Source organism: Sminthopsis crassicaudata, chromosome 2 (genome assembly GCF_048593235.1).
Source record: "Sminthopsis crassicaudata isolate SCR6 chromosome 2, ASM4859323v1, whole genome shotgun sequence".
NCBI lineage: Eukaryota > Metazoa > Chordata > Mammalia > Dasyuromorphia > Dasyuridae > Sminthopsis > Sminthopsis crassicaudata.
In genome coordinates this window covers 211,050,682-211,073,524 of record NC_133618.1, presented here as the reverse complement: position 1 = coordinate 211,073,524, position 22,843 = coordinate 211,050,682, and the positions used below count along the sequence as shown (strand labels likewise).

The 22,843-nt window shown below is 35.0% G+C and overlaps 1 non-coding gene across 1 annotated transcript; it reads right to left on the bottom strand.

Annotated features, from left to right (window-relative positions):
* Positions 1–277: 277 nt before the first annotated feature.
* Positions 278–384, bottom strand: LOC141559164 (U6 spliceosomal RNA). The gene has a single exon (XR_012487247.1). It is a non-coding gene; the product is annotated as a U6 spliceosomal RNA (small nuclear RNA).
* Between the last annotated feature and the right edge of the window lie 22,459 nt (positions 385–22,843).

Below are 22,843 nucleotides of genomic sequence, written 5' to 3'. Positions count from 1 at the left end.
TCCTCTTCCTACACATGATTTTTGTCTCCTCTGATGTATCAATATTTTGAAATTTTTCATGCCATGTAGCTTGGAAATTATTTTAAATAATAACATATAAGGAAATAACTAGCGGGGTACAATGTCTAGAGCAATGGACCTGGAGTAAGGAAGACCTGAATTCAAGTATGTCTTTAGACACTTATTAGCAGTGTGACATAGGCAAATTATTTGACCTTAATTTCCTTCATTTTTCTCATATGTAAAAAATATACTAATATCTACCTCCTAGAATTATTTTTAATGGGAATACTTCATGAATTTATGTGTCATCCTTGTGTAGGAGGCCTGCTAATATTTTCTGTATTATTCCAATTTTAGTAAAGATGCTGCCAAAATAAATACCCCCTACAGTTATTTTAAGAATACTGAAAAAGTACTTTGCAAATCTTAAAATAGCATATACTATAATTAAAATGTTTTTAAATTTTGAAAGAGTGAAGGAAGAAAAGGGAAAAAGAAGGGAAGGAGGGAAGGAGTGAGGCTCTAAGACATCCCTGATTTATTTAATTTTTCTAGGTTCCACAAAAGTTTGTCATATTTCATCATTTTTTCCAAGATAGGACTTTGCAACTTTGGGACTCTATCTTTGACTTGAATTATCTCAGACCATATTTTATATCCCATTCAATTATTCACTAAAGCACCAGGACCCAGACAACTTGGGATCCTGCCATCTTCCTTATCACCCTATAAAGATGTCTTCCTCTATGGCCTTTTACCTCTTTTTCTTATTCTGGGAATAGAAATCAATTCAATACTAACATAACCACTCAGGAAAGCATGATATTCTATTGTCCTATAGCTCTATTCTATTCATTCCTGATACTGAACAGAAGGAAAAAAAAAAAAAACTTTTCCCCAAACACCCTGAAAAGCATTATATGTATCCCATGTATCCCTATTAGAATCTAAATCCCTTGGCAGCAAGTAGTCTCACTTTTATATTTGCATTTGTAGTTTTCCAAGAGACAGGTCAATCTTGATTAACTTTATTTAAACTTGATATCCTATTTTTTTTTTCTTTTTTGGGAGGCAATTGGGATTAAGTGATTTACCAAGGGTTATACAGCTAGGAAGTATTAAGTGTCTGAGGTTAGATTTGAACTGAAATCCTCCTGACTCCAGGGCTAGTGCTCCATCTAACTGCCCCTTACCCCCATAGCCTATCTTTCTAGTCCCCTATTCATAATACATGCAGCTGACAGATACCTTCAGTCTCTATTTTATATTTTCTTTGATGTCTAATTTAATTCCCAATCCTTTCCATTTTTTCTTAAGTGAAGCATGAGAGGGAATTTTTGTTTCTTTTGCCTTCTTTATGTTAAGAGTTCCCCCTACAATTTTACATCAACTCATCGGGTTCTACATTTACATAGGGATAAATCCTGTCAGCCTTTATTATGTTTTATTTCCTTCTATTTGTTATATAGAAATGTAAGAATGAAAGGGGCAATATCCTAACCTATTACCACCCTTAACCCTGCAAATTGTGCTATTTTTAAAGGCATTGAAAAGGACCTGGAGGCTTAGTTAGCCCAAAGGACTAAAGATTCATTTCATTTTCATCACTTCCTCATTGCCTGAATACAAAAGATCCAGAAGAACTCCATGGAGCACTGTGAGGCTTGGTTGTTGGTTGTCATAGTTCAGGCCAGGGAGTTTCACTTAGTTGAATCTATTCTAGGTATCCTCATTTTTTTGTTGTTGTTGTTGAATATGCTTATGGCAAGTAACTCATGAAGTTTCAATACTGAACCTAAACAACCAGGGAACTGAGCTACCTCATTAGTGATGCGGTGAGTAGCAGTGCAGAGAATTGAGGTGTGAGAATCCTCTTCTAGTCAGTGCAGATTCAAAGTGAAAGAATTCATAAACCCGAAATATTAGTGTCAAAAAAGGAAGTTTTATTGTTGGCACTTCAGAAGTCAGCTTTTGCTAGGAAGACTGACTTCCGAGTAACAAGATCCTGGCAGAGAAATAACAAAAGGTTTATCACTGAGAAGAGAATGTCTCTTCACAGCAGGCAGGGGTCTTGGCAGGCAGCTATGCCAAGGAGAGGAGTTCCTTGACAAGGCATAGTCCTGCTTTGAGCCTCTGCAAAGAAATGAGTTTGAAATTGCCCTTCAAGGGACCTGTATGTGCCAAAATGTTTGTGGCAGCTCTTTTTGTTGTAGCTAGAAACTGGAAGTTGAATGGATGCTCATCAATTGGAGAATGGTTGGGTAAATTATGGTGTATGAAGGTTATGGAATATTATTGCTCTGTAAGAAATGACCAGCAGGAGGAATACAGAGAGGCTTGGAGAGACTTACATCAACTGATGCTGAGTGAAATGAATAGAACCAGAAGATCGCTGTATACTTCAATGCTGTATGAAGAGGTATTCTGATGGAAGTGGATATCTTCAACATAAAGAAGATCCAACTCACTTCCAGTTGATCAATGATGGACAGAAATAACTACACCCAGAGAAGGAACACTGGGAAGTGAATGTAAATTGTTAGCACTACTGTCTATCTACCCAGGTTACTTATACCTTCGGAATCTAATACTTAATGTGCAACAAGAAAATGTATTTACACACATATATTGTATCTAGGTTATATTGTAACACATGTAAAATGTATGGGATTGCCTGTCATGGGGGGAGGGAGTGGAGGGAGGGGGGGATAATTTGGAAAAATGAATACAAGGGATAATATTATAAAAAAAATTACTCATGCATATATACTGTGGGAAAAAATTCTAAATAAAAAAAAATTAAAAAAAAAAAAGAAAAAAGAAATTGCCCTTTAATAGGAAATCTGAGACTGAAGTTTCAATCGAATGAAATTCCTTCAATATTGTCACTGCCCCCAGGCCTAGATACTTGGAATTTCAAGCCACTCAATATCAGACCCATATCTCCTAACTGAATAAAAATCATTTTGAAGGCTTCCTGAATGAGGATCTGACTACTAAAGGTAGGGAGGGTATGATTTGCTTTAGAAAAGCCCAACTGAATGACACCACTTCACTTGTCTGGGAAGGTATGCTTTCCCAGAATAGCCTGAGATTCTGAATCTCCCTTCTATATAGATCTAAGGGGACACAGCTGAAAGGGAACACAGTTTCACCATCACCCCCCATCATTAGGAAGTTCATCAATTTCTCTATCACAACTATTCCATGAATAAATCAATAAATCAATGGAAGATGATTTATTATGTTATTACTATACTGTCTGACAATGTACTAAATGTGAGAGTGAAATTAGAACTAAGCAAGATAATAAATGCCCTCAAAAAATAAAAACTCTAATAAGTGAAGACAAAATATAAAATTAAGTTAAACTGAGAGAGAGGACATAGTGAAGGAATATGATAACAAGATTTGTAGATGATTGTTAAGTGGCTTTTGGAGCCAAGTAAGATAAAATGAAAAATAACTAAGTACATGGTCAGATTACATATCTTGATATTACCTAAAACATGACTATATCCGGAAAGATATAGGTTAGGTGAGTTAATAGTCATTCATTTGACAACCGAGATAGGGCATCATCTACAAAGTAGGAATTCCACACCTGAATGGATTAAATTTCCTATGGACTGGGGACATGATTTCGGAGAGTCCCATTTGAACAGAGGTATTCCACAGGGGAGAAGTGAGGCAATAGATAGCTGCAATAGACAGCAAAATGTATGGTCTAATTTGGAGTCAATTTGATGATGTAAGCATAAAGGAAACTAACAGAAGAATAATAAATAAAGCTTTAAAGTTTCCAAGTGAAGACACTGAGCCTCAAAAAGTTAACTTTTCTCTCTGAAGTGATTTTCCTGATATCACATGTCTAGATAGTAAAAAAGCCAGGACTATAATTTATATTTTTTTTAGTCCCTTTCTGGTTCTTTTGCTTGTACACTATAAATGATATATAGTAAAAATGAAGTGATATTTGCTTTCTTTATCCTTATTGGTCCTGCATTGCTAGCTGTAAAAGGTCCATATGCTATATCATCAATGGTGAAATATATCTATCCATTTGTTCCTATTGCTGATTCTTTGTACTACTTAATCCATGTTTTTCAAAGTAGAACTACAAAACTATTAACACTTTTAGAAATGCTGGTTCAGCACAAATGTGAACACAAAATAGTATAAAATTAATTGTTTTGCCTGAGAAACTGTATACAGTACAAATGGATACTCTTCAAATAAGAATTTAGATATGGGGGTGGGAATGTATCTGCCTGTTGTGCTGCATGCATTATGTCCTTCTGTATTATAAGCAGTTTAAAAATCAGTAATTCTAAATATCTACAAGTATTTAATTTATATCTGTTTCTTATCAAGTAGGCACAGATCATTTTTAGTAATTTCCAGCTCCACTCCAAAACACACACACACACACACACACACACACACACACACACACACACACACTTCTGAAATTAATTGGAAAATCCTGTTGGACTAATTTGAATTGAATCAAATCATCAGTTTGAGGCATTTCTGATGTAGAAACTTCCTCCATGATGCAGATAGTCAACTTGTTTGTAATATAAAATCTTTGAATTGCCTAAGAGGTTAAAAAATGTCTACAGGAATGCAGAGAACAAATTTCAGATAAAGGACTTGAACTCAGGTCTTCCTGGCTCTAAGATTTACCCTCTATTTACTGTTTCACACCGTGTTGATTTATCTAAATTAAATATCAGGTAGGAATTAAATATTAGGTAGGAATATTTCTGTGTTCTCCCGGAAAGGGAGAGGAAAACAAAATGTTAAATGAAGCCAACTTCATTTCAATTAAAAGTTGTAACTACCCTTAGAAATTATCTGATTCAATGAATGACTTCATTTGCCAAGTAATTGGTCAACAACCATCCAGGGGACAAGTAATGAACCCAGGATTTGATTCTAGGTTATCAGATTCTAAATCCAGTACTCTTTGTACTCTACTATTCCACCGAGACTGATCAGTGTTCCAGTTTTATTCTGTTTAGTTTTGGGGAATGATGAAAATTCAAATTCCATGAACATTGATATCAGCATCATGGCTAGCATTTGTGACCCTGCTAAGATTAAGTCAGTAGAAGAAATGGTGCTATTAATACCAGTATTCATTAAGCTGACACACTTTCTGAGCCCTTTGGTGGTCTGGACTGTTCATAAAATAAGATTAATACCCAGGTGAACTTGCAAGAAGCAGGAAAGGTACCACTCTGTTATTTAGTTTTCCCAAGGTAAAACTTCACGGATATGAAATTTCTGTTTGTTTCTTTTTTGATGCCTGAAAAGTATCTATAATATACCTGTTTATTTGCCCCTTATTCAAGCTTTTATTGTCACCTGGTCATGTTTTATATCATTCCTATATAGCAATAAGTTACAATGTGGTTTACTGATGATTTTGAAACTTCATCCTAAAGCTGTGATTGAAAAATCCAAATGTACTGATATGAATATCCTTTAACTTATTCTTTCCTATAGTACAGTCAGCTAATTCAGCTATTCAGAAGCTATGCATATTAAAATCCTTAGTATTGAATTTTGCTTTGAATTAAAACATAATTGCTTGTTTTATGCTATATTAAAATATGTGAATTTTCTCTTCCATTTCTTTTCCTCAGATTATCTCAATTATCCAACAAAATGGAACTTACCTAATAAACTAATGTGTGCTTGAATATAGCTGCTGATAAAGAAACTATATGATGGATAGCCCTCTTATCAATATGCTACTTTTTGTCATTTCCTTTTGTCACCAGCATTATAAGTTTTAGGACTGTGTCATTACAGTAAAATAGCTCTGAGTTATTAAATGACATATGATATGATTATTCAAATAGCTGATTTGTTATATTAAATTCCACAGCTTGAATATGGGATCCAAATGAGAGGTCCAGAAGATTACAGTATGTTATTGGAGATAAGTTATCTAAAATTTCCTACTATTTTATATATACATACAAACATACATATATATATACACACACTAGCTCTATCCACACTTTATGAAATATTTTTGATCTTTCCTCTTCTTTCTTCCCCTTCCCAAATACCTTTCATCCATCTTCATAGTCTTTTAATCTTTCCCTATCTGCTTCTTCATAATAGACACTATATTTCCTATTCAAAACTCTGTCATCCAATATACAGATTTCTGTCTCCAATACACAGGGCCCAACCTCATTAAAAACACATCCTGGAAAAAATCAGATATATTGTATAGTTCAATTTTGTTTAGGAGCCCTGGCAGAATAAAAGTCCCAAATACAGAGGATACAATCTGTGAAGGGGGCATTAAATAATTTGGGAATGTCCTGGAGCCAGCTCATATAGGTTTATGATAGCCAATGGCTAAATTTTTATTGTGAGTATTTTCATCTCAGAAATCAACAAATGTTTCAAATCAGAATTTGTTAATTTTGTTGACTGCATACATTTAAGAACATGATGGATAAAATGTTAATAATGCAGATGATTTTTGAGAAGCCAATTGTTAAATATTTAACAGTATATCCTGAGATGTTTTCCATATTATACTATCATAGGATTTAAAGATGAAAAGGAGTAGAGAGATTATCAAGTCCGATTCCATAATTTTACACATAAGGAAAATATGATCCTAAAGGATCCAGACAATAATAGAATGAATATTTAAACCCAGACATTTTGATTCCATAACAAGTATACCTTTCACTTAACATGGGAGTGTATCTCAGAGCAGAAGAAAATGGATTTAAAACTATAGAAGTCAAATATCACCTATTTCACTCATCTTTAATCCAGCTTCAATACTTTGACCTCTGAAAAGGTAAAGGGAGGACTTCAATAAAGCTATTTGGCTAGCTATGTACAGGAACAATGATACTTCTTTATGTTCGGGAAAATATTTGTCTCCTAAATATTGCTGTTCCTTAAACTGATCCTTTTATTATTGGAAATTGTTGGGCTGAATGGTGAAAAAAAATGTATTCTAGATACAATTAAAGTTCAGAACAGCTTATATAACAACTGATACAAAAATATCTTGGCTGGAATTTTATGGGTTTTCAAGGAGAAAGAAGGTAATCTGAACGATTTGGTAAATACAGAAACTGGATTTGTAGTAAATGAATATAACAATAGAGATGGTTTGGTAAAAAGGAAATGGATAAGGTAGTAAATATATTTAGTGATTGTTTGGTGAAAAGGAAAGGGACAAGATAGTAAATATATTTAGTGATAAAAGATCCATAAAGTGTGGGAGGCACAGAACTGTGGCAACAATGATGTTTGAGAAAAATTACCTTTTCTTTGGTGTTGGAGAAAACATTCATGGGTGTTGGTGTTGGTGTTGACCTGAATTTTACCCTGTATTGCTAGTGAAACAACATACATAGCTTGAACCATAATGAAGAGCAAGCGTTGATGAAGCTATAATGCTAACTCTAGTCTAGTCTACCTGAATTATGTTATCTGAGCACAAACACACACACACACACACACACAGACCCAGAACACTCAAAAACAATATCAACATTGAAAACATGCTTATTCTTTTCAAGGAAAGAAAAGTCAATGTGTGATTTGCAAAACGTTAGAGAAAGTAAAAATTATCAAAAAGAGAGTATAATTATAAGTACTTTTACAGTAGAAATTATCTGTATTCAATACATGTGGTTCCAATGGTGTATTCAATTCAGAACTGCAGATCAGTATTGTGGTACTGTGGGGGAAAGCTCTGGCTCTGCTAAAGAAAACCAAGGTTCAAAACACACTTCTAGTATTTATGTGGTTATGAACAATTCACTCAGATGATCTTTGGAGTCCTTTCCAGTTTTAGATTTATTAATCTAGATGTAGGACTTATTACACACCTACTACCAATCAGGTACTTTGCAAATTAATGTGGAAATAAAATTTTAATCAAATAATTTTTTTCTAGGAGAGCTTACATTTTATTCATTAATGATAATGTCAATGTTGTGGTTTGAAAGGTTGATTGAGAATATAGACCATGATCAGTACCTTTTCCCTTCGGAGAAGGTCAAAAAATAAATTCAGACCAAACACAAAGTAACAAAATTCTCTATAATATTTGTTGCAAAGTATTTGTTGCAATCTAACGGGAGATGGAGATTTTCCCTCATGATAGGATTCTAGGGCCTAACATTTTGTGCTTAAATATCGTCTACAACATTCTACAAGTGATTCTGGACATAATATTTCTCTAACTTTCCTCTATAAGAGTAGATAAAGAATATTGTTAGAATAGCTGTTCAAAAGCCCAGGACTACTAATTCTTGTTGGCTTCCAGACAAGTTAAAAACAAAACAATATTTTCACATTTCCAGTTTGCTCTGTTTCTGTGCATTCCTCCTACAAATTATTTTTATACCTTTATTTATCTGTTTTTCTCATTCTTAGCAGCCTCCCCCAGAAGCCTGGCACTTTCCTGATATGTTAATTTTAGCTGAAATCACCTAATCAGAGTTTTAAGGATAATTAATAGGCTGGCTAACTTTCAGGAAGAAATACTAGTGACATTTCCAATAGGCCAGCAGGATGTATCCATTTAAAAAGACAAAGAAAATAAAAACAACAGGATGGCAAAAACCCATTGAGGGGCAGATTGCATTTTATAGGTAAAGATATAACTTCATTTAGCTGTGGTCTTTATGCCTTGCAAATGTGCTCAGCACTTCTAGGTCCCATGGGTCTCAGCATCAATATTTACCTGCTGAAATACTTTACTGCCTCATAAACCAAGAAGCAACCAACTATTTTTACTCTCAGGAAAAAAATAAGATGTTGCACCAGGTAGTTTCCTGAGGCTCTATTTCTCTCCTTTCTCTCACGCTTATGTATTAATAGTTAGGGAAGCTTAATCCTCAGGAAACAAGGAACTGAAAGCCCTTTGTTTTTCTTTCCTCAGGATGACTATTAGCTATCCACTATTCTTTAGTTAAATGATTCACCTCTAACTGGTATTTCCCTGGGAGAAATTTAATAACAACTTAAAGTCTAGGAAAATTCAAGGGTCTGAATACTAAGCTTGAAAATTTCCAAATCCTTTGTCTTGAAGAAGTTCTAAGTAGATTCAACCCAAGAAGCCAAGTTCAAAGTTAATGCCCTAAAAGGAAATGGGAGCTAGAGATCTTACCCTGAAGGCATCTCAGGTCTCATTAAAATTAGATTTTATTAATGAAAATCTTATTCGAATTTCAGAATTGATTCTGCAAGGTTTCTTAGAGAAAATATATTTGCTTCATGAAGAATTCACAAAGTCTGGCTTCATAGACCACTTCCAATTGTACTTTTAGTTCAGTATTCTGTCTATTCAAGGTTCATTAGCAACATGTTTAATCTGCATGGGGGAAAAAAAGTGAATGAAAAGAAAGCTAAAGCCAAGGTGTCCCCCTCCCACCTTTCTCCTGTTTGTCCATTAATTTATGCAAATACTGTTATCTTTGGATCATAGAGTGACTGATTTAGATTTATATACAGGGCAAAGAAACCACATCAGAATTTCATTTATTGTTCCAAGTAGCTTGTAACTGTGCTAACTGCAATAATCAAGAGAATATGTAGTACTCTCTTTGGATTTTTTATCTAAATTTTATATCACTCCTACTCTGTGTCACAACTGTGCTAAACACTTTACAAGTATTTCATTCTTTAAAAAATTCAGAAGATAGGTACAATGATTATTCTCATTTTCCAGATGAAGAAATAGGCAAAGGAAAGTTAAGTAACTTGCCCAGCTGCTAAGTATCTGAGGTCAGATTTAAATCAAGTCTTCTAAAATCCAATTCAGTACTCTTATCCTTTGTACCACCTAGCTGTCTCTGTTTGCAGATTGAGTTCACAAGGAGGCAACTACTCCCAGATCCAAAGGGTTTTCTATGGATCTCTACTCCTAAAACTGGAGTTCACAAGCACAGAATAGTGGCTTTACTTTTTTTTTATAATCAACCAGTAAAATTAGCTTAAGCAAGGACATTCACTAACAATGCATAGTAAGAAAAGGATCTATGTATACCTCCCATGTACCTGAGGTGCCCTTTTACATATACATATAGATTTTCACACAAAATCAATGAGAAGAGATATACACATACTTAAAATACTTTGAAGCTTACACAAAGGGAATACATATGGTCATGGCAACTTCCATTTCTTATACTATGAATTCCCAATGTCCTTCCCTTTTAGTATCCTCAAACTGCTGCTCCCACTAAATTAAGCATTTCTGTTGGTCCAGTTACTCAGCTGAAGTCCTTGGGCATCTTCTGGGCAGTTTAATTACTCACTGCCAAGGCTAGTCCTCATCTCCTTCTCTGCTTCTATACTCTACTGCCATGGGTAATATTCACTGAAGCTAATTCTTGCCTGCAGAAGAAAAAGAATTTCCAGAAGACTTTATATATAAATACAGAGTGGAGAAAGAGTCCCTTTCAATTTTATCTCTAATAATGCACAGTTTTAGATCATGGCCATCCACATAATACTTTTATATCCACGAAGTGGCCTGACTTAAGAGGGAACCATCTTTAGGTTAATTAAAACCTCCAAACAATTTAAGCCTATAAGTGAGAAGATTCTTATTGCTGTTTCAAAGAGATTTTATGCTGTCTTTCCAACACAGCTACAAACTTAAACTCCCTCATTTAATCTTTTTTTTTAAAATATCTATTCATGTAAAACTAAAAAAAAAAAAAAAAGCAAAACAAAACAGAATAGGAGACAGACATATAAAACAAAACATTTTATTGTGAGCAGCAGAACATCAGGGAGGATTCAAAATATGTAACAATAAATTTCTATTTCAAGAAAGTATATATAATAATAGAGGAGATTCTATTCTTCATGACCATCTTTTTTTTGCTTTGTTACAGGTAATTTTTTTTATTCTCTACTGTATACCTTTTACTTTATTCTAATTTTTTTTGTCCTTTCATGTCCCTCATTTCCCTCAAACAGGCTACACAATACACATGTGTTTGTGCATTTACTCAGAGAGATACATATATCTATTTGCATACATACATACAGCTACATGCATATACATATACATATCACATATATACATATGTAGACTTGCATCTAAAACAATAGTAATATGACTGACATATAATATAGATTTGTCTTTTGATTGAATATTTAACTTTGAGATCCATAATTAGTAGCCCTTTTTAAAATCAATTCTCTTGATCCTTCTTATAGTGGTTGTACATATCTTATTTCTTATTTCTATTAACTCTTCCATCTTAATTCTACTCCTTAATTTGCCTTTTTATTGCTTAATCTCCCCCCAACCTTTCCCTCTCTTAATCCCTTTCCCATTAATCTATACTCCTTGCCCCACTGCCATAAATATACAAAACCTCCTATATTCCTATATCTTTTCCAAATCTGTTGTTTTCCTTATGTTTCATGTTGTCTTCTATTTTTTTCATTTTTTAGATTTTGTTATTCATTGAATTCTTATAACTTCACTGGCTTTCCTTTATCTAATTTCAATTTTCAAAGATTTTTTTTTCTTTAAGACTCTGGATCTCCTGTTCTTGATGGTTAACTTGTTTCTCATAATATTGTTTTTTTCTTGTTTTTGTTTGTTTGTTTGTTTTTACTCAATCTCTTTCATTTGGTTTGTAAAGTCTTTTTTTAAATGTTCTTTTATATATTATTTCTGAGTGTGTAATCATTTAACATTACTCTTTGAGGTGCAAGAGTCTTTTATTATTTCATTGTCTTCCTCTGAAGAAAAAGTCTGGTCTTCCTTATTTCCATAGTAAGTTTCTATGCTTAAATCTTTCTTTTTTTCTTGTTCATTTTTTTAATAAAAACTATTAGTTTAAGTGCCTTTAATCCTGGGGTGAAGAAGATGGTGCCTCTAGCTTCAATTCAGCTCTCCTTCTGACGTGGAAACCAAACCAAAAACTCAATATCTGCAAGTGTCTGCAGCCATTAATTACCATGCCCTATTGCTTCTGCATTCACCTGGTTCCTTCTTTCTCAGGGTAGAGTCTCTGCAGCACAGCTATGTATGGTATTAGGAATCAACAGTTTCTCAAATTCTTCTCAGACTCAGAGTTGCAACTTCCCAGGCTGCCCTAGAGTAGAAAATTCCTGTGTATATGGCTGTGCTTACCTTGGAACCCAATTAGTCCGGTTGCTGTTTCTGTGGAGCTAACCTGAAGGTGTTTATACTTAACACTAGTTAAATCCTAATCCTTCAGATCTTTTTGGGTTATCCCTTAAGAACCCCTGTTCTGCCCCAAGTCTTATTTGTTTTTCACTGTTCTGTGTAGCCCCTGTCATGCAATTTTGTTCTTATTTTGTGGGGAAATTTTGGAGAGCTTGGAATTTTCTGACCTACTCTACCATTTTCCCAAATTATCTCCCCTCATTTAAACTTTGAACGTCTTCCCATTTAAATAATAGTTCTTTTTGCTACTACATGATAATAGCAAATTGGTCCAGTGTTCTCACAATTTAAATTCAGACCCTCTATTGTCTACATCATTACAGTTGTAGTTTCCGAAGTTTGTAACCTCTCTAACTCATGAGATTTCCACCAAGGCTACAAATATATATCTGGCAGCAAAGGCCAAAATTGAGCCTAATCTACATGAGCACATATTCTAGCAAATGGTTGACATAGTTGCTATGGTAGAATAAATATCACTGTTTTCAAGAATTCCAAGAATTCCTCAAACCATCCTCACATATTGTAGATGAGAAAAGAGAGCTGGAAAAAAAAAAGTTTGTTCACTAAACGTAGCTAAACAACTGACCAGTTAGAGATCCTACTATACATCAATGTTAGAATACCACAATAAGGAAAGACCATCAAAATCCCATAGTATCAGAGATATTAGTTGCTTTGATCATACATGTTCCACATGTGCCTGTCCCACTGCTAAGAATACTACTCTATATGTAAGAAAAGCCATCCTATCAATAGATGGATAGATAAATAGATTTGCAGGAGGCAGTGGTGGAACAGATCTGGGAAGATTCTTAATAATCCTAAGAGATTCTACTCTTGATGAAAAAGTTTAAAGCTATATCTTTGCCCAAAAATTGCCACTGAATCTGAAGGAAGGAAATAAGCACATTAAGTATCTACTGTGTGCTAGCCATTGTACTAAACTCCTTAAAAATAGTATCTCCTTTTATCTCTAGGAAATAGGATTATTATTATCTCCAGTTACCAACTGAGGAAACTAAGGCAGAAAAAAGTTAAGTGACTGGCCCAGAGTCATGCAGCTAGTAATGAAGTTGGATTGGAACTTATATCAATCGTACATAGACCTGTCACTCTGATTTGCTATCTCAAAAGTTGCAGTGACCCAAAATTGAATAGTTAGTAAGTAACAGAGCCAGTATTTGAACAGGCTTTTTTTTCCAGATCTAAATTTATAGCTGTTTCCATTGTGCTATTCTAGCTTCACAAAGTTCCTATCACTTTAAGAATATATTTAATGCTTATATACAATAGCTATATCTTTTTTTTTTTTTAATTTTTTATTTTATTTTATAATTATAACATTTTTTGACATTACATATGCATGGGTAATTTTTTACAACATTATCCCTTGCACTTACTTCTGTTCAGATTTTTTTCTCTTCCTCCCCCAACCCCCTCCCCCAGATGGCAAGCAGTCTTATATATGTTAAATATATTACAGTATATTCTAGATACAATATATGTGTGTAGAACCGAATTTTTTGTTGCACAGGAAGAATTGGATTCAGAAGGTAAAAATAACAGTTTACATTCATTTCCCAGTGTTCCTTTTCTGGATGTAGCTGGTTCTGTCCATCATTAATCAATTGGAATTGGATTAGCTCTTCTCTATGTTGAAGAAATCCACTTCCATCAGCATACATCCTCATACAGTATCATTGTTGAAGTGTATAAAAATCTTCTGGTTCTGCTCGTTTCACTCAGCATCAGTTGATGTAAGTCTCTCCAAGCCTCTCTGTATTTCTCCTGTTGGTCATTTCTTATAGAACAATAATATTCCATAACATTCATATACCATAGTTTACCCAACCATTCTCCAATTGATGGACATCCATTCATTTTCCAGCTTCTAGCCACTATGAAAAGGGCTGCCACAAACATTTTGGCACATACAGGACCCTTTCCCTTCTCTAGTAGTTCCTTGGGGTATAAGCCCAGTAGTAGTATGGCTGGGTCAAAGGGTATGCACATTTTGATAACTTTTTGGGCATAATTCCAGATTGCTCTCCAGAATGGTTGGATTCTTTCACAACTCCACCAACAATGCATCAGTGTCCCAGTTTTCCCACAGCCCCTCCAACATTCATCGTTATTTGTTCCTGTCATCTTAGCCAATCTGACAGGTGTGTAATGATACCTCAGAGTTATCTTAATTTGCATTTCTCTGATCAATAGTGATTTGGAACACTCTTTCATATGAGTGGAAATAGTTTTAATTTCATCATCTGAAAATTGTCTGTTCATATCCTTTGACCATTTATCAATTGGAGAATGGCTTGATTTCTTATAAATTAAAGTCAATTCTCTGTATATTTTGGAGATGAGGCCTTTATCAGAACCTTTAACTGTAAAAATTTTTTCCCAATTTGTTACTTCCCTTCTAATCTTGTTTGCATTAGTTTTGTTTGTGCAGAAACTTTTTAATTTGGTGTAATCAAAATGTTCTATTTTGTGATCAATAATTGTCTCTAGTTCTCCCTTGGACACAAACTCCTTCCTCCTCCACAAGTCTGAGAGGTAAACCATCCCATGTTCCTCCAATTTATTTATGATTTCGTTCTTTATGCCTAAATCTTGGACCCATTTTGATCTAATCTTAGTATGTGGTGTTAAATGTGGGTCCATGCCTAGTTTCTGCCATACTAATTTCCAGTTTTCCCAGCAGTTTTTGTCAAATAATGAATTCTTATCCCAAAATTTGGGATCTTTGGGTTTGTCAAAAATTAGATTGCTATTTTTATTCACTATCTTGTCCTGTGAACCTAACCTATGCCACTGATCAACTAGTCTATTTCTTAGCCAATACCAAATGGTTTTGGTGACTGTTGCTTTATAATATAGCTTTAAATCAGGTACACTTAGACCACCTTCCTCTGACTTTTTTTTCATTAGTTCCCTTGCAATTCTCGACCTTTTATTCTTCCATATGAATTTTGTTGTTATTTTTTCTAGGTCATTAAGATAGTTTCTTGGGAGTCTGATTGGTATAGCACTAAATAAATAGATTAGTTTGGGGAGTATTGTCATCTTAATTATATTCGCTCGGCCTATCCAAGAACATTGAATGTCTTTCCAATGATTTAAATCTGACTTTATTTTTGTGGCAAGTGTTTTGTAATTTTGCTCATATAATTCCTGACTCTCCTTTGGTAGATATATACCCAAATATTTGATACTATCGACTGTTATTTTGAATGGAATTTCTCTTTGTATCTCTTGCTGTTGGATTGTGTTGGTAATGTATAAAAATCCTGAGGATTTATGTGGATTTATTTTGTATCCTGCGACTTTGCTAAAATTCTGAATTATTTCTAATAGCTTTTTAGCAGAGTCTTTGGGGTTCTCTAAGTATACCATCATGTCATCTGCGAAAAGTGACAATTTGATTTCTTCATTTCCTACTCTAATTCCTTGGATCTCTTTCTCGGCTCTTATTGCCAAGGCTAGAGTTTCTAGTACTATATTGAATAGTAATGGTGATAGTGGGCAACCTTGTTTCACTCCTGATCTTACAGGGAAAGGTTCTAGTTTATCACCATTACATATGATGTTTACTGAAGGTTTTAAATATATGCTCCTTATTATTTTAAGGAATAGTCCATTTATTCCTATACTCTCAAGCGTTTTTAGTAGGAATGGATGTTGGATTTTATCAAATGCCTTTTCTGCATCTATTGAGATGATCATATGGTTTTTATTAATTTGATTATTAATATGGTCAATTATACTAATAGTTTTCCTAATATTAAACCAGCCCTGCATTCCTGGTATAAATCCCACTTGGTCATAGTGTATTATCCTGGGGATGATTTTCTGAAGTCTATTTGCTAATATCTTATTTAAGATTTTAGCATCAATATTCATTAAGGAAATTGGTCTATAGTTTTCTTTCTCAGTTTTCGATCTACCTGGTTTAGGTATCAGTACCATGTCTGTGTCATAGAAGGAATTTGGTAGGACTCCTTCAATCCCTACTTTTTCAAATAGTTTACATAGCATTGGAGTTAGTTGTTCTTTAAATGTTTGGTAGAATTCACCTGTAAATCCATCTGGTCCTGGGGACTTTTTCTTAGGAAGTTGGTTAATAGCTTGGTCTATTTCTTTTTCTGAGATGGGACTATTTAGACTACTTACTTCTTCCTCTGTTAATCTGGGCAAGCTATATTTTTGAAGGTATTCTTCCATTTCATTTAAGTTATCGAATTTATCGGCATAAAGTTGAGCGAAGTAGCTCCTAACTATTGTTCTAATTTCCTCTTCATTAGTGGTGAGTTCACCCTTTTCATTTTCAAGACTATCAATTTGCTTTTTCTCTTTCCTTTTTTTAATCAGGTTTACTAAGGGTTTGTCTATTTTGTTGGTTTTTTCATAAAATCAACTCTTAGTTTTATTAATTAATTCAATAGTTTTTTTACTTTCAATTTTATTAATCTCACCTTTTATTTTTTGAATTTCAAGTTTTGTGTTTGTCTGAGGGTTTTTAATTTGTTCCTTTTCTAGCAATTTTAGTTGTAAACCCAATTCGTTGGCCCTCTCTTTCTCTATTTTATGCAAGTAGGCCTGTAGAGATATAAAACTTCCCCTAATTACTGCTTTGGCTGTATCCCACACATTTTGGTATGATGTCTCATTATTGTCATTTTCTTGGGTGAAGTTATTAATTATGTCTATGATTTGCTGTTTTACCCAATCATTCTTTAGTATAAGATTATTTAGTTTCCAATTATTTTTTGGTCTATTTTCCCCTGGCTTTTTATTAAATGTTATTTTGATTGCATTATGGTCTGAAAAGGATGCATTTACTATTTCTGCCTTACTGCATTTGATTTTGAGGTTTTTATGCCCTAGTATATGATCAATTTTTGTATAGGTTCCATGAACTGCTGAGAAGAAAGTATATTCCTTTCTGTCTCCATTTAGCTTTCGCCAAAGATCTATCATATCAAACTTTTCTAGTATTCTATTTACCTCTTTGACTTCTTTCTTATTTATTTTGTGGTTTGATTTATCTAATTCTGAGAGAGCAAGGTTGAGATCTCCCGCTATTATAGTTTTGCTATCTATTTCCTCTTGCAGCTCTCTTAATTTCTCTTTTAAGAATTTAGATGCTGCACCACTTGGTGCATACATGTTTAATATTGATACTGCTTCACTATTGATGCTTCCCTTTAGCAGGATATAATGCCCTTCCTTATCTCTTTTAATTAGATCAATTTTTGTTTTTGCTTGATCTGAGATGAGGATGGCTAATCCTGCTTTTTTGGTTTTGCCTGAAGCATAATAGATTCTGCTCCACCCTTTTACTTTTAGTTTGAATGTCTCATCCTGTTTCAGGTGTGTTTCCTGTAAACAACATATAGTAGGATTCTGACTTTTAATCCAGTCTGCTAACTGCTTCCTCTTTATGAGGCAGTTTGCCCCATTCACATTTATGGTTAGAAGGACTAATTCTATATTGCTTGCCATCCTATTAACCCCTGCTTATGCTTTTCCCCTTTCCTTCCCTTTTACCCTCCTATCCAGTATTAAACTGGTGAACACCACTTGCTTTTCACAGCCCTCCCTTTTTAGGATCCCTCCCCCACCTTAAAGATCCTCCCCTTATTTTACCCCTTTTCCTCGAAATTACTGTATTCCCTTCCCCTTAGCTTACTCCTTCCCTTTCACTTTTCAATGAAGTGGAAGAAGTTTCACCATAAATCGAATATGTCTATTGATACACGCTATGTTCATCTCCCTCCTTTCTTTCTCTCAGATATAATAGGTTACCTTTGCCTCTTCATGAGATGTAGTACCACCACTTTATACTTTTTTATGATATAATCTCCTTTCCACCTCTAGTTTCTAAGACAAATTGTACATATGTTCTTTACATATTTTTTGGCAGAAGTATAGTTCTCAAGATTTCTTTTTACCTTTTTTAGAAGTCTCTTGAGTTCTGTATTTGAAGATCAAACCTCTTATGTAGGTCTGGTTTTTTCATCAAAAATAGATGGAATTCATTTATTTCGTTAAATGTCCATCTTCTTCCCTGGAAAACGATGCTCATTCTTGCTGGGTAAGTTATTCTTGGCTGCATACCAAGTTCCTTAGCCTTTCGGAATATCATGTTCCAGGCCCTGCGTTCTTTTAATGTGGATGCTGCTAGATCCTGTGTTATCCTTATTGTGGATCCTCCATATCTGAATTGTTTTTTTCTAGCAGCTTCCAATATCTTTTCCTTTGTCTGATGGTTCTTGAACTTGGCCACTATATTTCTTGGCGTTTTGATTTTAGGGTCCCTTTCAGTAGGTGATCGATGAATTTTCTCAATGTCTATTTTACCCTCTGTTTCCAAAACGTCTGGGCAGTTCTCTTTGATAATTTCCTCGAAAATGGTGTCCAAGCTCTTTTTTTCCTCCCATTTTTCAGGGAGTCCGATTATTCTCAAATTGTCTCTCCTGGATCTGTTTTCCAGGTCTGTTGTCTTTCTGGTAAGGTACTTGACAGTCTTTTCAATTGTTTCATTTCTCTGGTTTTGCTTGACTCCCTCTTGGTTTCTCCTTGAGTCATTCATTTCTACTTGTTCCAGTCTAATTTTCAATGATGTATTTTCTTCACTCACTTTTTTTATATCTCTTTGTAATTGTCCAATTGAGTTTTTATCTTCTATGGAATTTTTTTCCATTTTATCCATTTTATTTTTTTGAGAGCTGATTTCTTTTTCCAGCTCTCTAATCCTGTTTTCCTTGGAGTTGTTTACCTTTTCCAGCTCACTAATCCTGTTTTCTTTGGAGTTGTTTACCTTTTCCAGCTCACTAATCTTGTTTCTCAATGATTTGATTTCTTTATCCATTCTGTCTTTGAATGCATGGGATGACTTCTCCAGGCTCTCTTGCCAAGCTTCCCTTTCCTTTTCCCATTTCTCTTCCAGCTCTCTTGTGAGAGCCTTTTTGATTTCCTCTATGAGGTTCTTTTGTATTGAGGAGCAGCTTATATCCCTCCCAGGGGATACATCTGGGGACATTCTGTTCCTAGTCTCCTCAGCATTTGAAGTCTGCTCCCTCTCCACACAGAAGCTGTCAATGGTTAGAGCCCTTTTGAATTTTTTGTTCATTGTGTCAGAGTAGGAATCAAAGAAAACAAACTGACAAGAGAAACAATTGGTCTGTTTTGCGGGGGATGGGGCTGGATGGTATTAATGGGCTTCCTCTACAGACTGGGGGTAGGGCAGCAGAGAGCCACTAACAGAACAGCAATGACTGTACTGAGTCTGAGCTCTGAGGCTCCGAGAACGCACCGAGTCAGTCCAGGTGGGGGTTGGGGGTGGCCGGGCTCTGAGAGATGCTGGCTTTCTGGGGTTTTAATCTTCACCTCCGGTGTTTACACCCTCTCCACCGCTCCTGGCTTGCTGCCAAGACGGTGCATCCACACTGGGGCAAGAGCCCTTTCACAGAAACGGCAGAGATCACACCCCTCCCCCTCCGGTCTGAGCTGTGTGAGCTGCCTGTCTTGCTCTGGCTGTCTGCCCTCAGTCTGCGCCCAGTCTGATTGACCCTCCCCCGAACAAACACAGACCTTTTCTGGCGACTTTCAAGGATGTCTTCTCTTGGTGATCATCTGTGGATTTCTTTCTGGGTCAAGCATTAAGTCAGAGGCTTGTCATGAAGTAAGTTCTGAGAGAAAACGAGGAGCTCAAGCAGCTGTCTGCCTCCACGCCGCCATCTTGGCCGGAAGTAATAGCTATATCTTAATATCAAGACAAAATTAATCTAACCAAAATTTGTCATGATCTTCAAAATTTCATGATGCCATTTGGGGGAGGTTAATCTTGTCCCTTGAAGTAATGTGTTGTAATATATAAAGAGCTTGCTTCAAAGCCAGAAGATCTGGGTTCAAGTCCTTTCCTGATACATACTGACTTTGATTTTCATACCACAGATTTTTTTGAAGAATGAGTATTTCATGATATAACAGAACTGCTGATATAATCTTCATACCACATGGCCTCTGAAAAGGGAAAAATATAAACATTTTAATAAAATGTCAGCAACTAATGATTTATCCATTCATGCTTAAATTCATTCAATCTTAAATCCATTAAATCCATGCTTAAATCCATTCAAGTATAACTATTATAGACTCTATAAAGGTCCCCTTTTATGAAACACACCCTTAGTTTATTCATATCTATGCATTTCATATAAACATTTGTCCTTTCAAAATATTATAGCAACAAGAAGTTAATCAAGAAGCGTTTATTAAATATCTACTTAGTTGCTCTGTGCTATGCACTTTTTTTTTTCCTGAGGCTGGGGTTAAGTGACTTGCCCAGGGTCACACAACTAGGAAGCGTTAAATGTCTGAGATCAGATTTGAACTCCGGTCCTCCTGAATTCAAGACTGGTGCTCTATCCACTGTGCCACTTAGCTGCCCCTGTGCTATGCACTCTTGATTTAAAAGATAGTCTCTGCTCTGAAGTAGCTATAATGAGGGAGACAACACATTAGCATCTATGTACAAATAAGATGTGTGTATGCATAAATATATATATATATATGTATACACACATATTGTGATTATAATTGCAACGGAAAGTCACTAATGAGGACTGGGAAAAGCGTCTTACCATATGGAAAGCAATCTAATATTTGAAAGAAGTCAGAAAATCTAGGACATAGAAATAAAGAATAAGAGAGTTCTAGGCATAGGAGAAATCAAACTTAATTTCACAAAGTAAAGAAAAGGACTATCTTGTTTGAGAAATAGAAAAGAGGCCATTGTCATTGGATAGTAGAGTATTTGGAGGAAATGGAGAAAGAAATCCCTCTATGGTTGAAAATCTAAACAGACAGTTTTATATTGAATATTGAATTCTGGGAGCAATAGGAAGCCACTGGAATTTATTGAATAGGAGGATAACATAATCAGACCTGAATTTTAGCAGGATCAATTTAATACCTGAGTGGAGGATGAATAAGAGTATGTCACTCAAGATACATGAGGCAGGGAGACTACAAGTCTGTTGTAGTAGTATCAGTAGGAGGTAATGAAAGCCTGTGCCTAACTGGGGGGGGGGGATATCAGAGAGAGAATTAGATACATATGAGATGTCATCAAGGTAGAGACAATAGAAAATAGGAGTTTATTGGATGGGGGAGGGGAAGAGAGAGGGAGAGACAAAGAGAGAGAGAGAAACAGAGACACACACAGAGAAACAGAGAGACAAAGAGACAGAGAGAGTGAGGATGATATCCCAGGTTAACTGGGAAATTCATATTACTTTCAATAGCAATAAAGAACTTGGAAAGGGAGAAGAGGTTTTTGTGAGAGGTAAGCTCATGTTGAACTTTTAATATTTACAGGGTATCCAGTTTTAGAGTTCACTGTGCAGATAGAAATGCAAAACTAGAAGCTGGGAGAAGGATTAAAGATGGACAAATATACCTGAGAGTCATCAACATTGAGATGATAATTGAATCTGTTAGATCTTGTGAGACCACCTAGTAAAATAGTATGAGGAGAAAAAAAGGAAAAGGCTCAAGATAGAGCCTTGGGAGACCCTCATAGTTGGTAGGTATGATATAATGATACATAAAGGACACTGAGAAGGAATAGCCCAATAGGAAGGAGAATAACCTGAAAAGAGCTATGTTTTAAAGACCAGAGAGGACAGAATATAAGAAAAAGTCATCAAAGACTCCTAAAGGGTCAAAAGGATAAAGATATTAAAAGATGCTTTCTTAAATCATTTAGCTACAAAAGGGAGAATGGATATAGAACAAAAAGCTAACCAAGATGGACAGATCAAGGGAGAATTTTTTGGAAATGGGGGAAAGATGGACATATTTGTAGCAAGTAGGGAAGTAGCAGAGAGTGAGAGATTTAAAACTAGAAAAGGGTTAGATATGATGGAGGGAACAATCTGTTGGAGTAGAGGAGATAGTAGAATACAACTAAGTGATGTGGAAAAAGAACAGGAGAGAAGAGGGAAATCTCTGTAAAATGGCCTCAATTTTTTCAGAAAATATAAGGCAAGGTTTTCAGTTGAGAAGGTGAGGATGGGGAAGGGGAGCTATAAGACATTTGAAGAAAGATGAGAAGAATTAGAAGCAGTTCTATGCTGAAGGGGATAGTGAATTGATTAGGAAAATATTAAAGAATTGCCTTTTGGCAACGAGGGACTGGTTGAGATTACCTAACACATTTTTTTACTATTGCCAGATATCATAATTTCACAGTTTTCTCCAGCTTCATCAAGCAGCACATGCATAGCAGTAAAATCAGAGGATGGTAGGAGTAATCTAAGGTTGGGAGGATAAGGTCTTCAAAAAGATAAAGGGACAAGGGACCTGAGAGAAAAGAACAGAGTAGAATTAAATTGATTCACAAAAGCATCAAGATGAGAAAGGGAAGAGTGTAACCAGTAAAGAAAGAAGTGATGATGGTCTAGAAAATAACTAGGATAGCCAAAGATTAGAATTAGAGTTAAAACAGAAAAATTAACAATCACAACAGATTATGATCAAATAATTGAACATATTTAGAGTTCATGAACATAGACATAGAACACTTATAGGTTACAGAAAGATAAA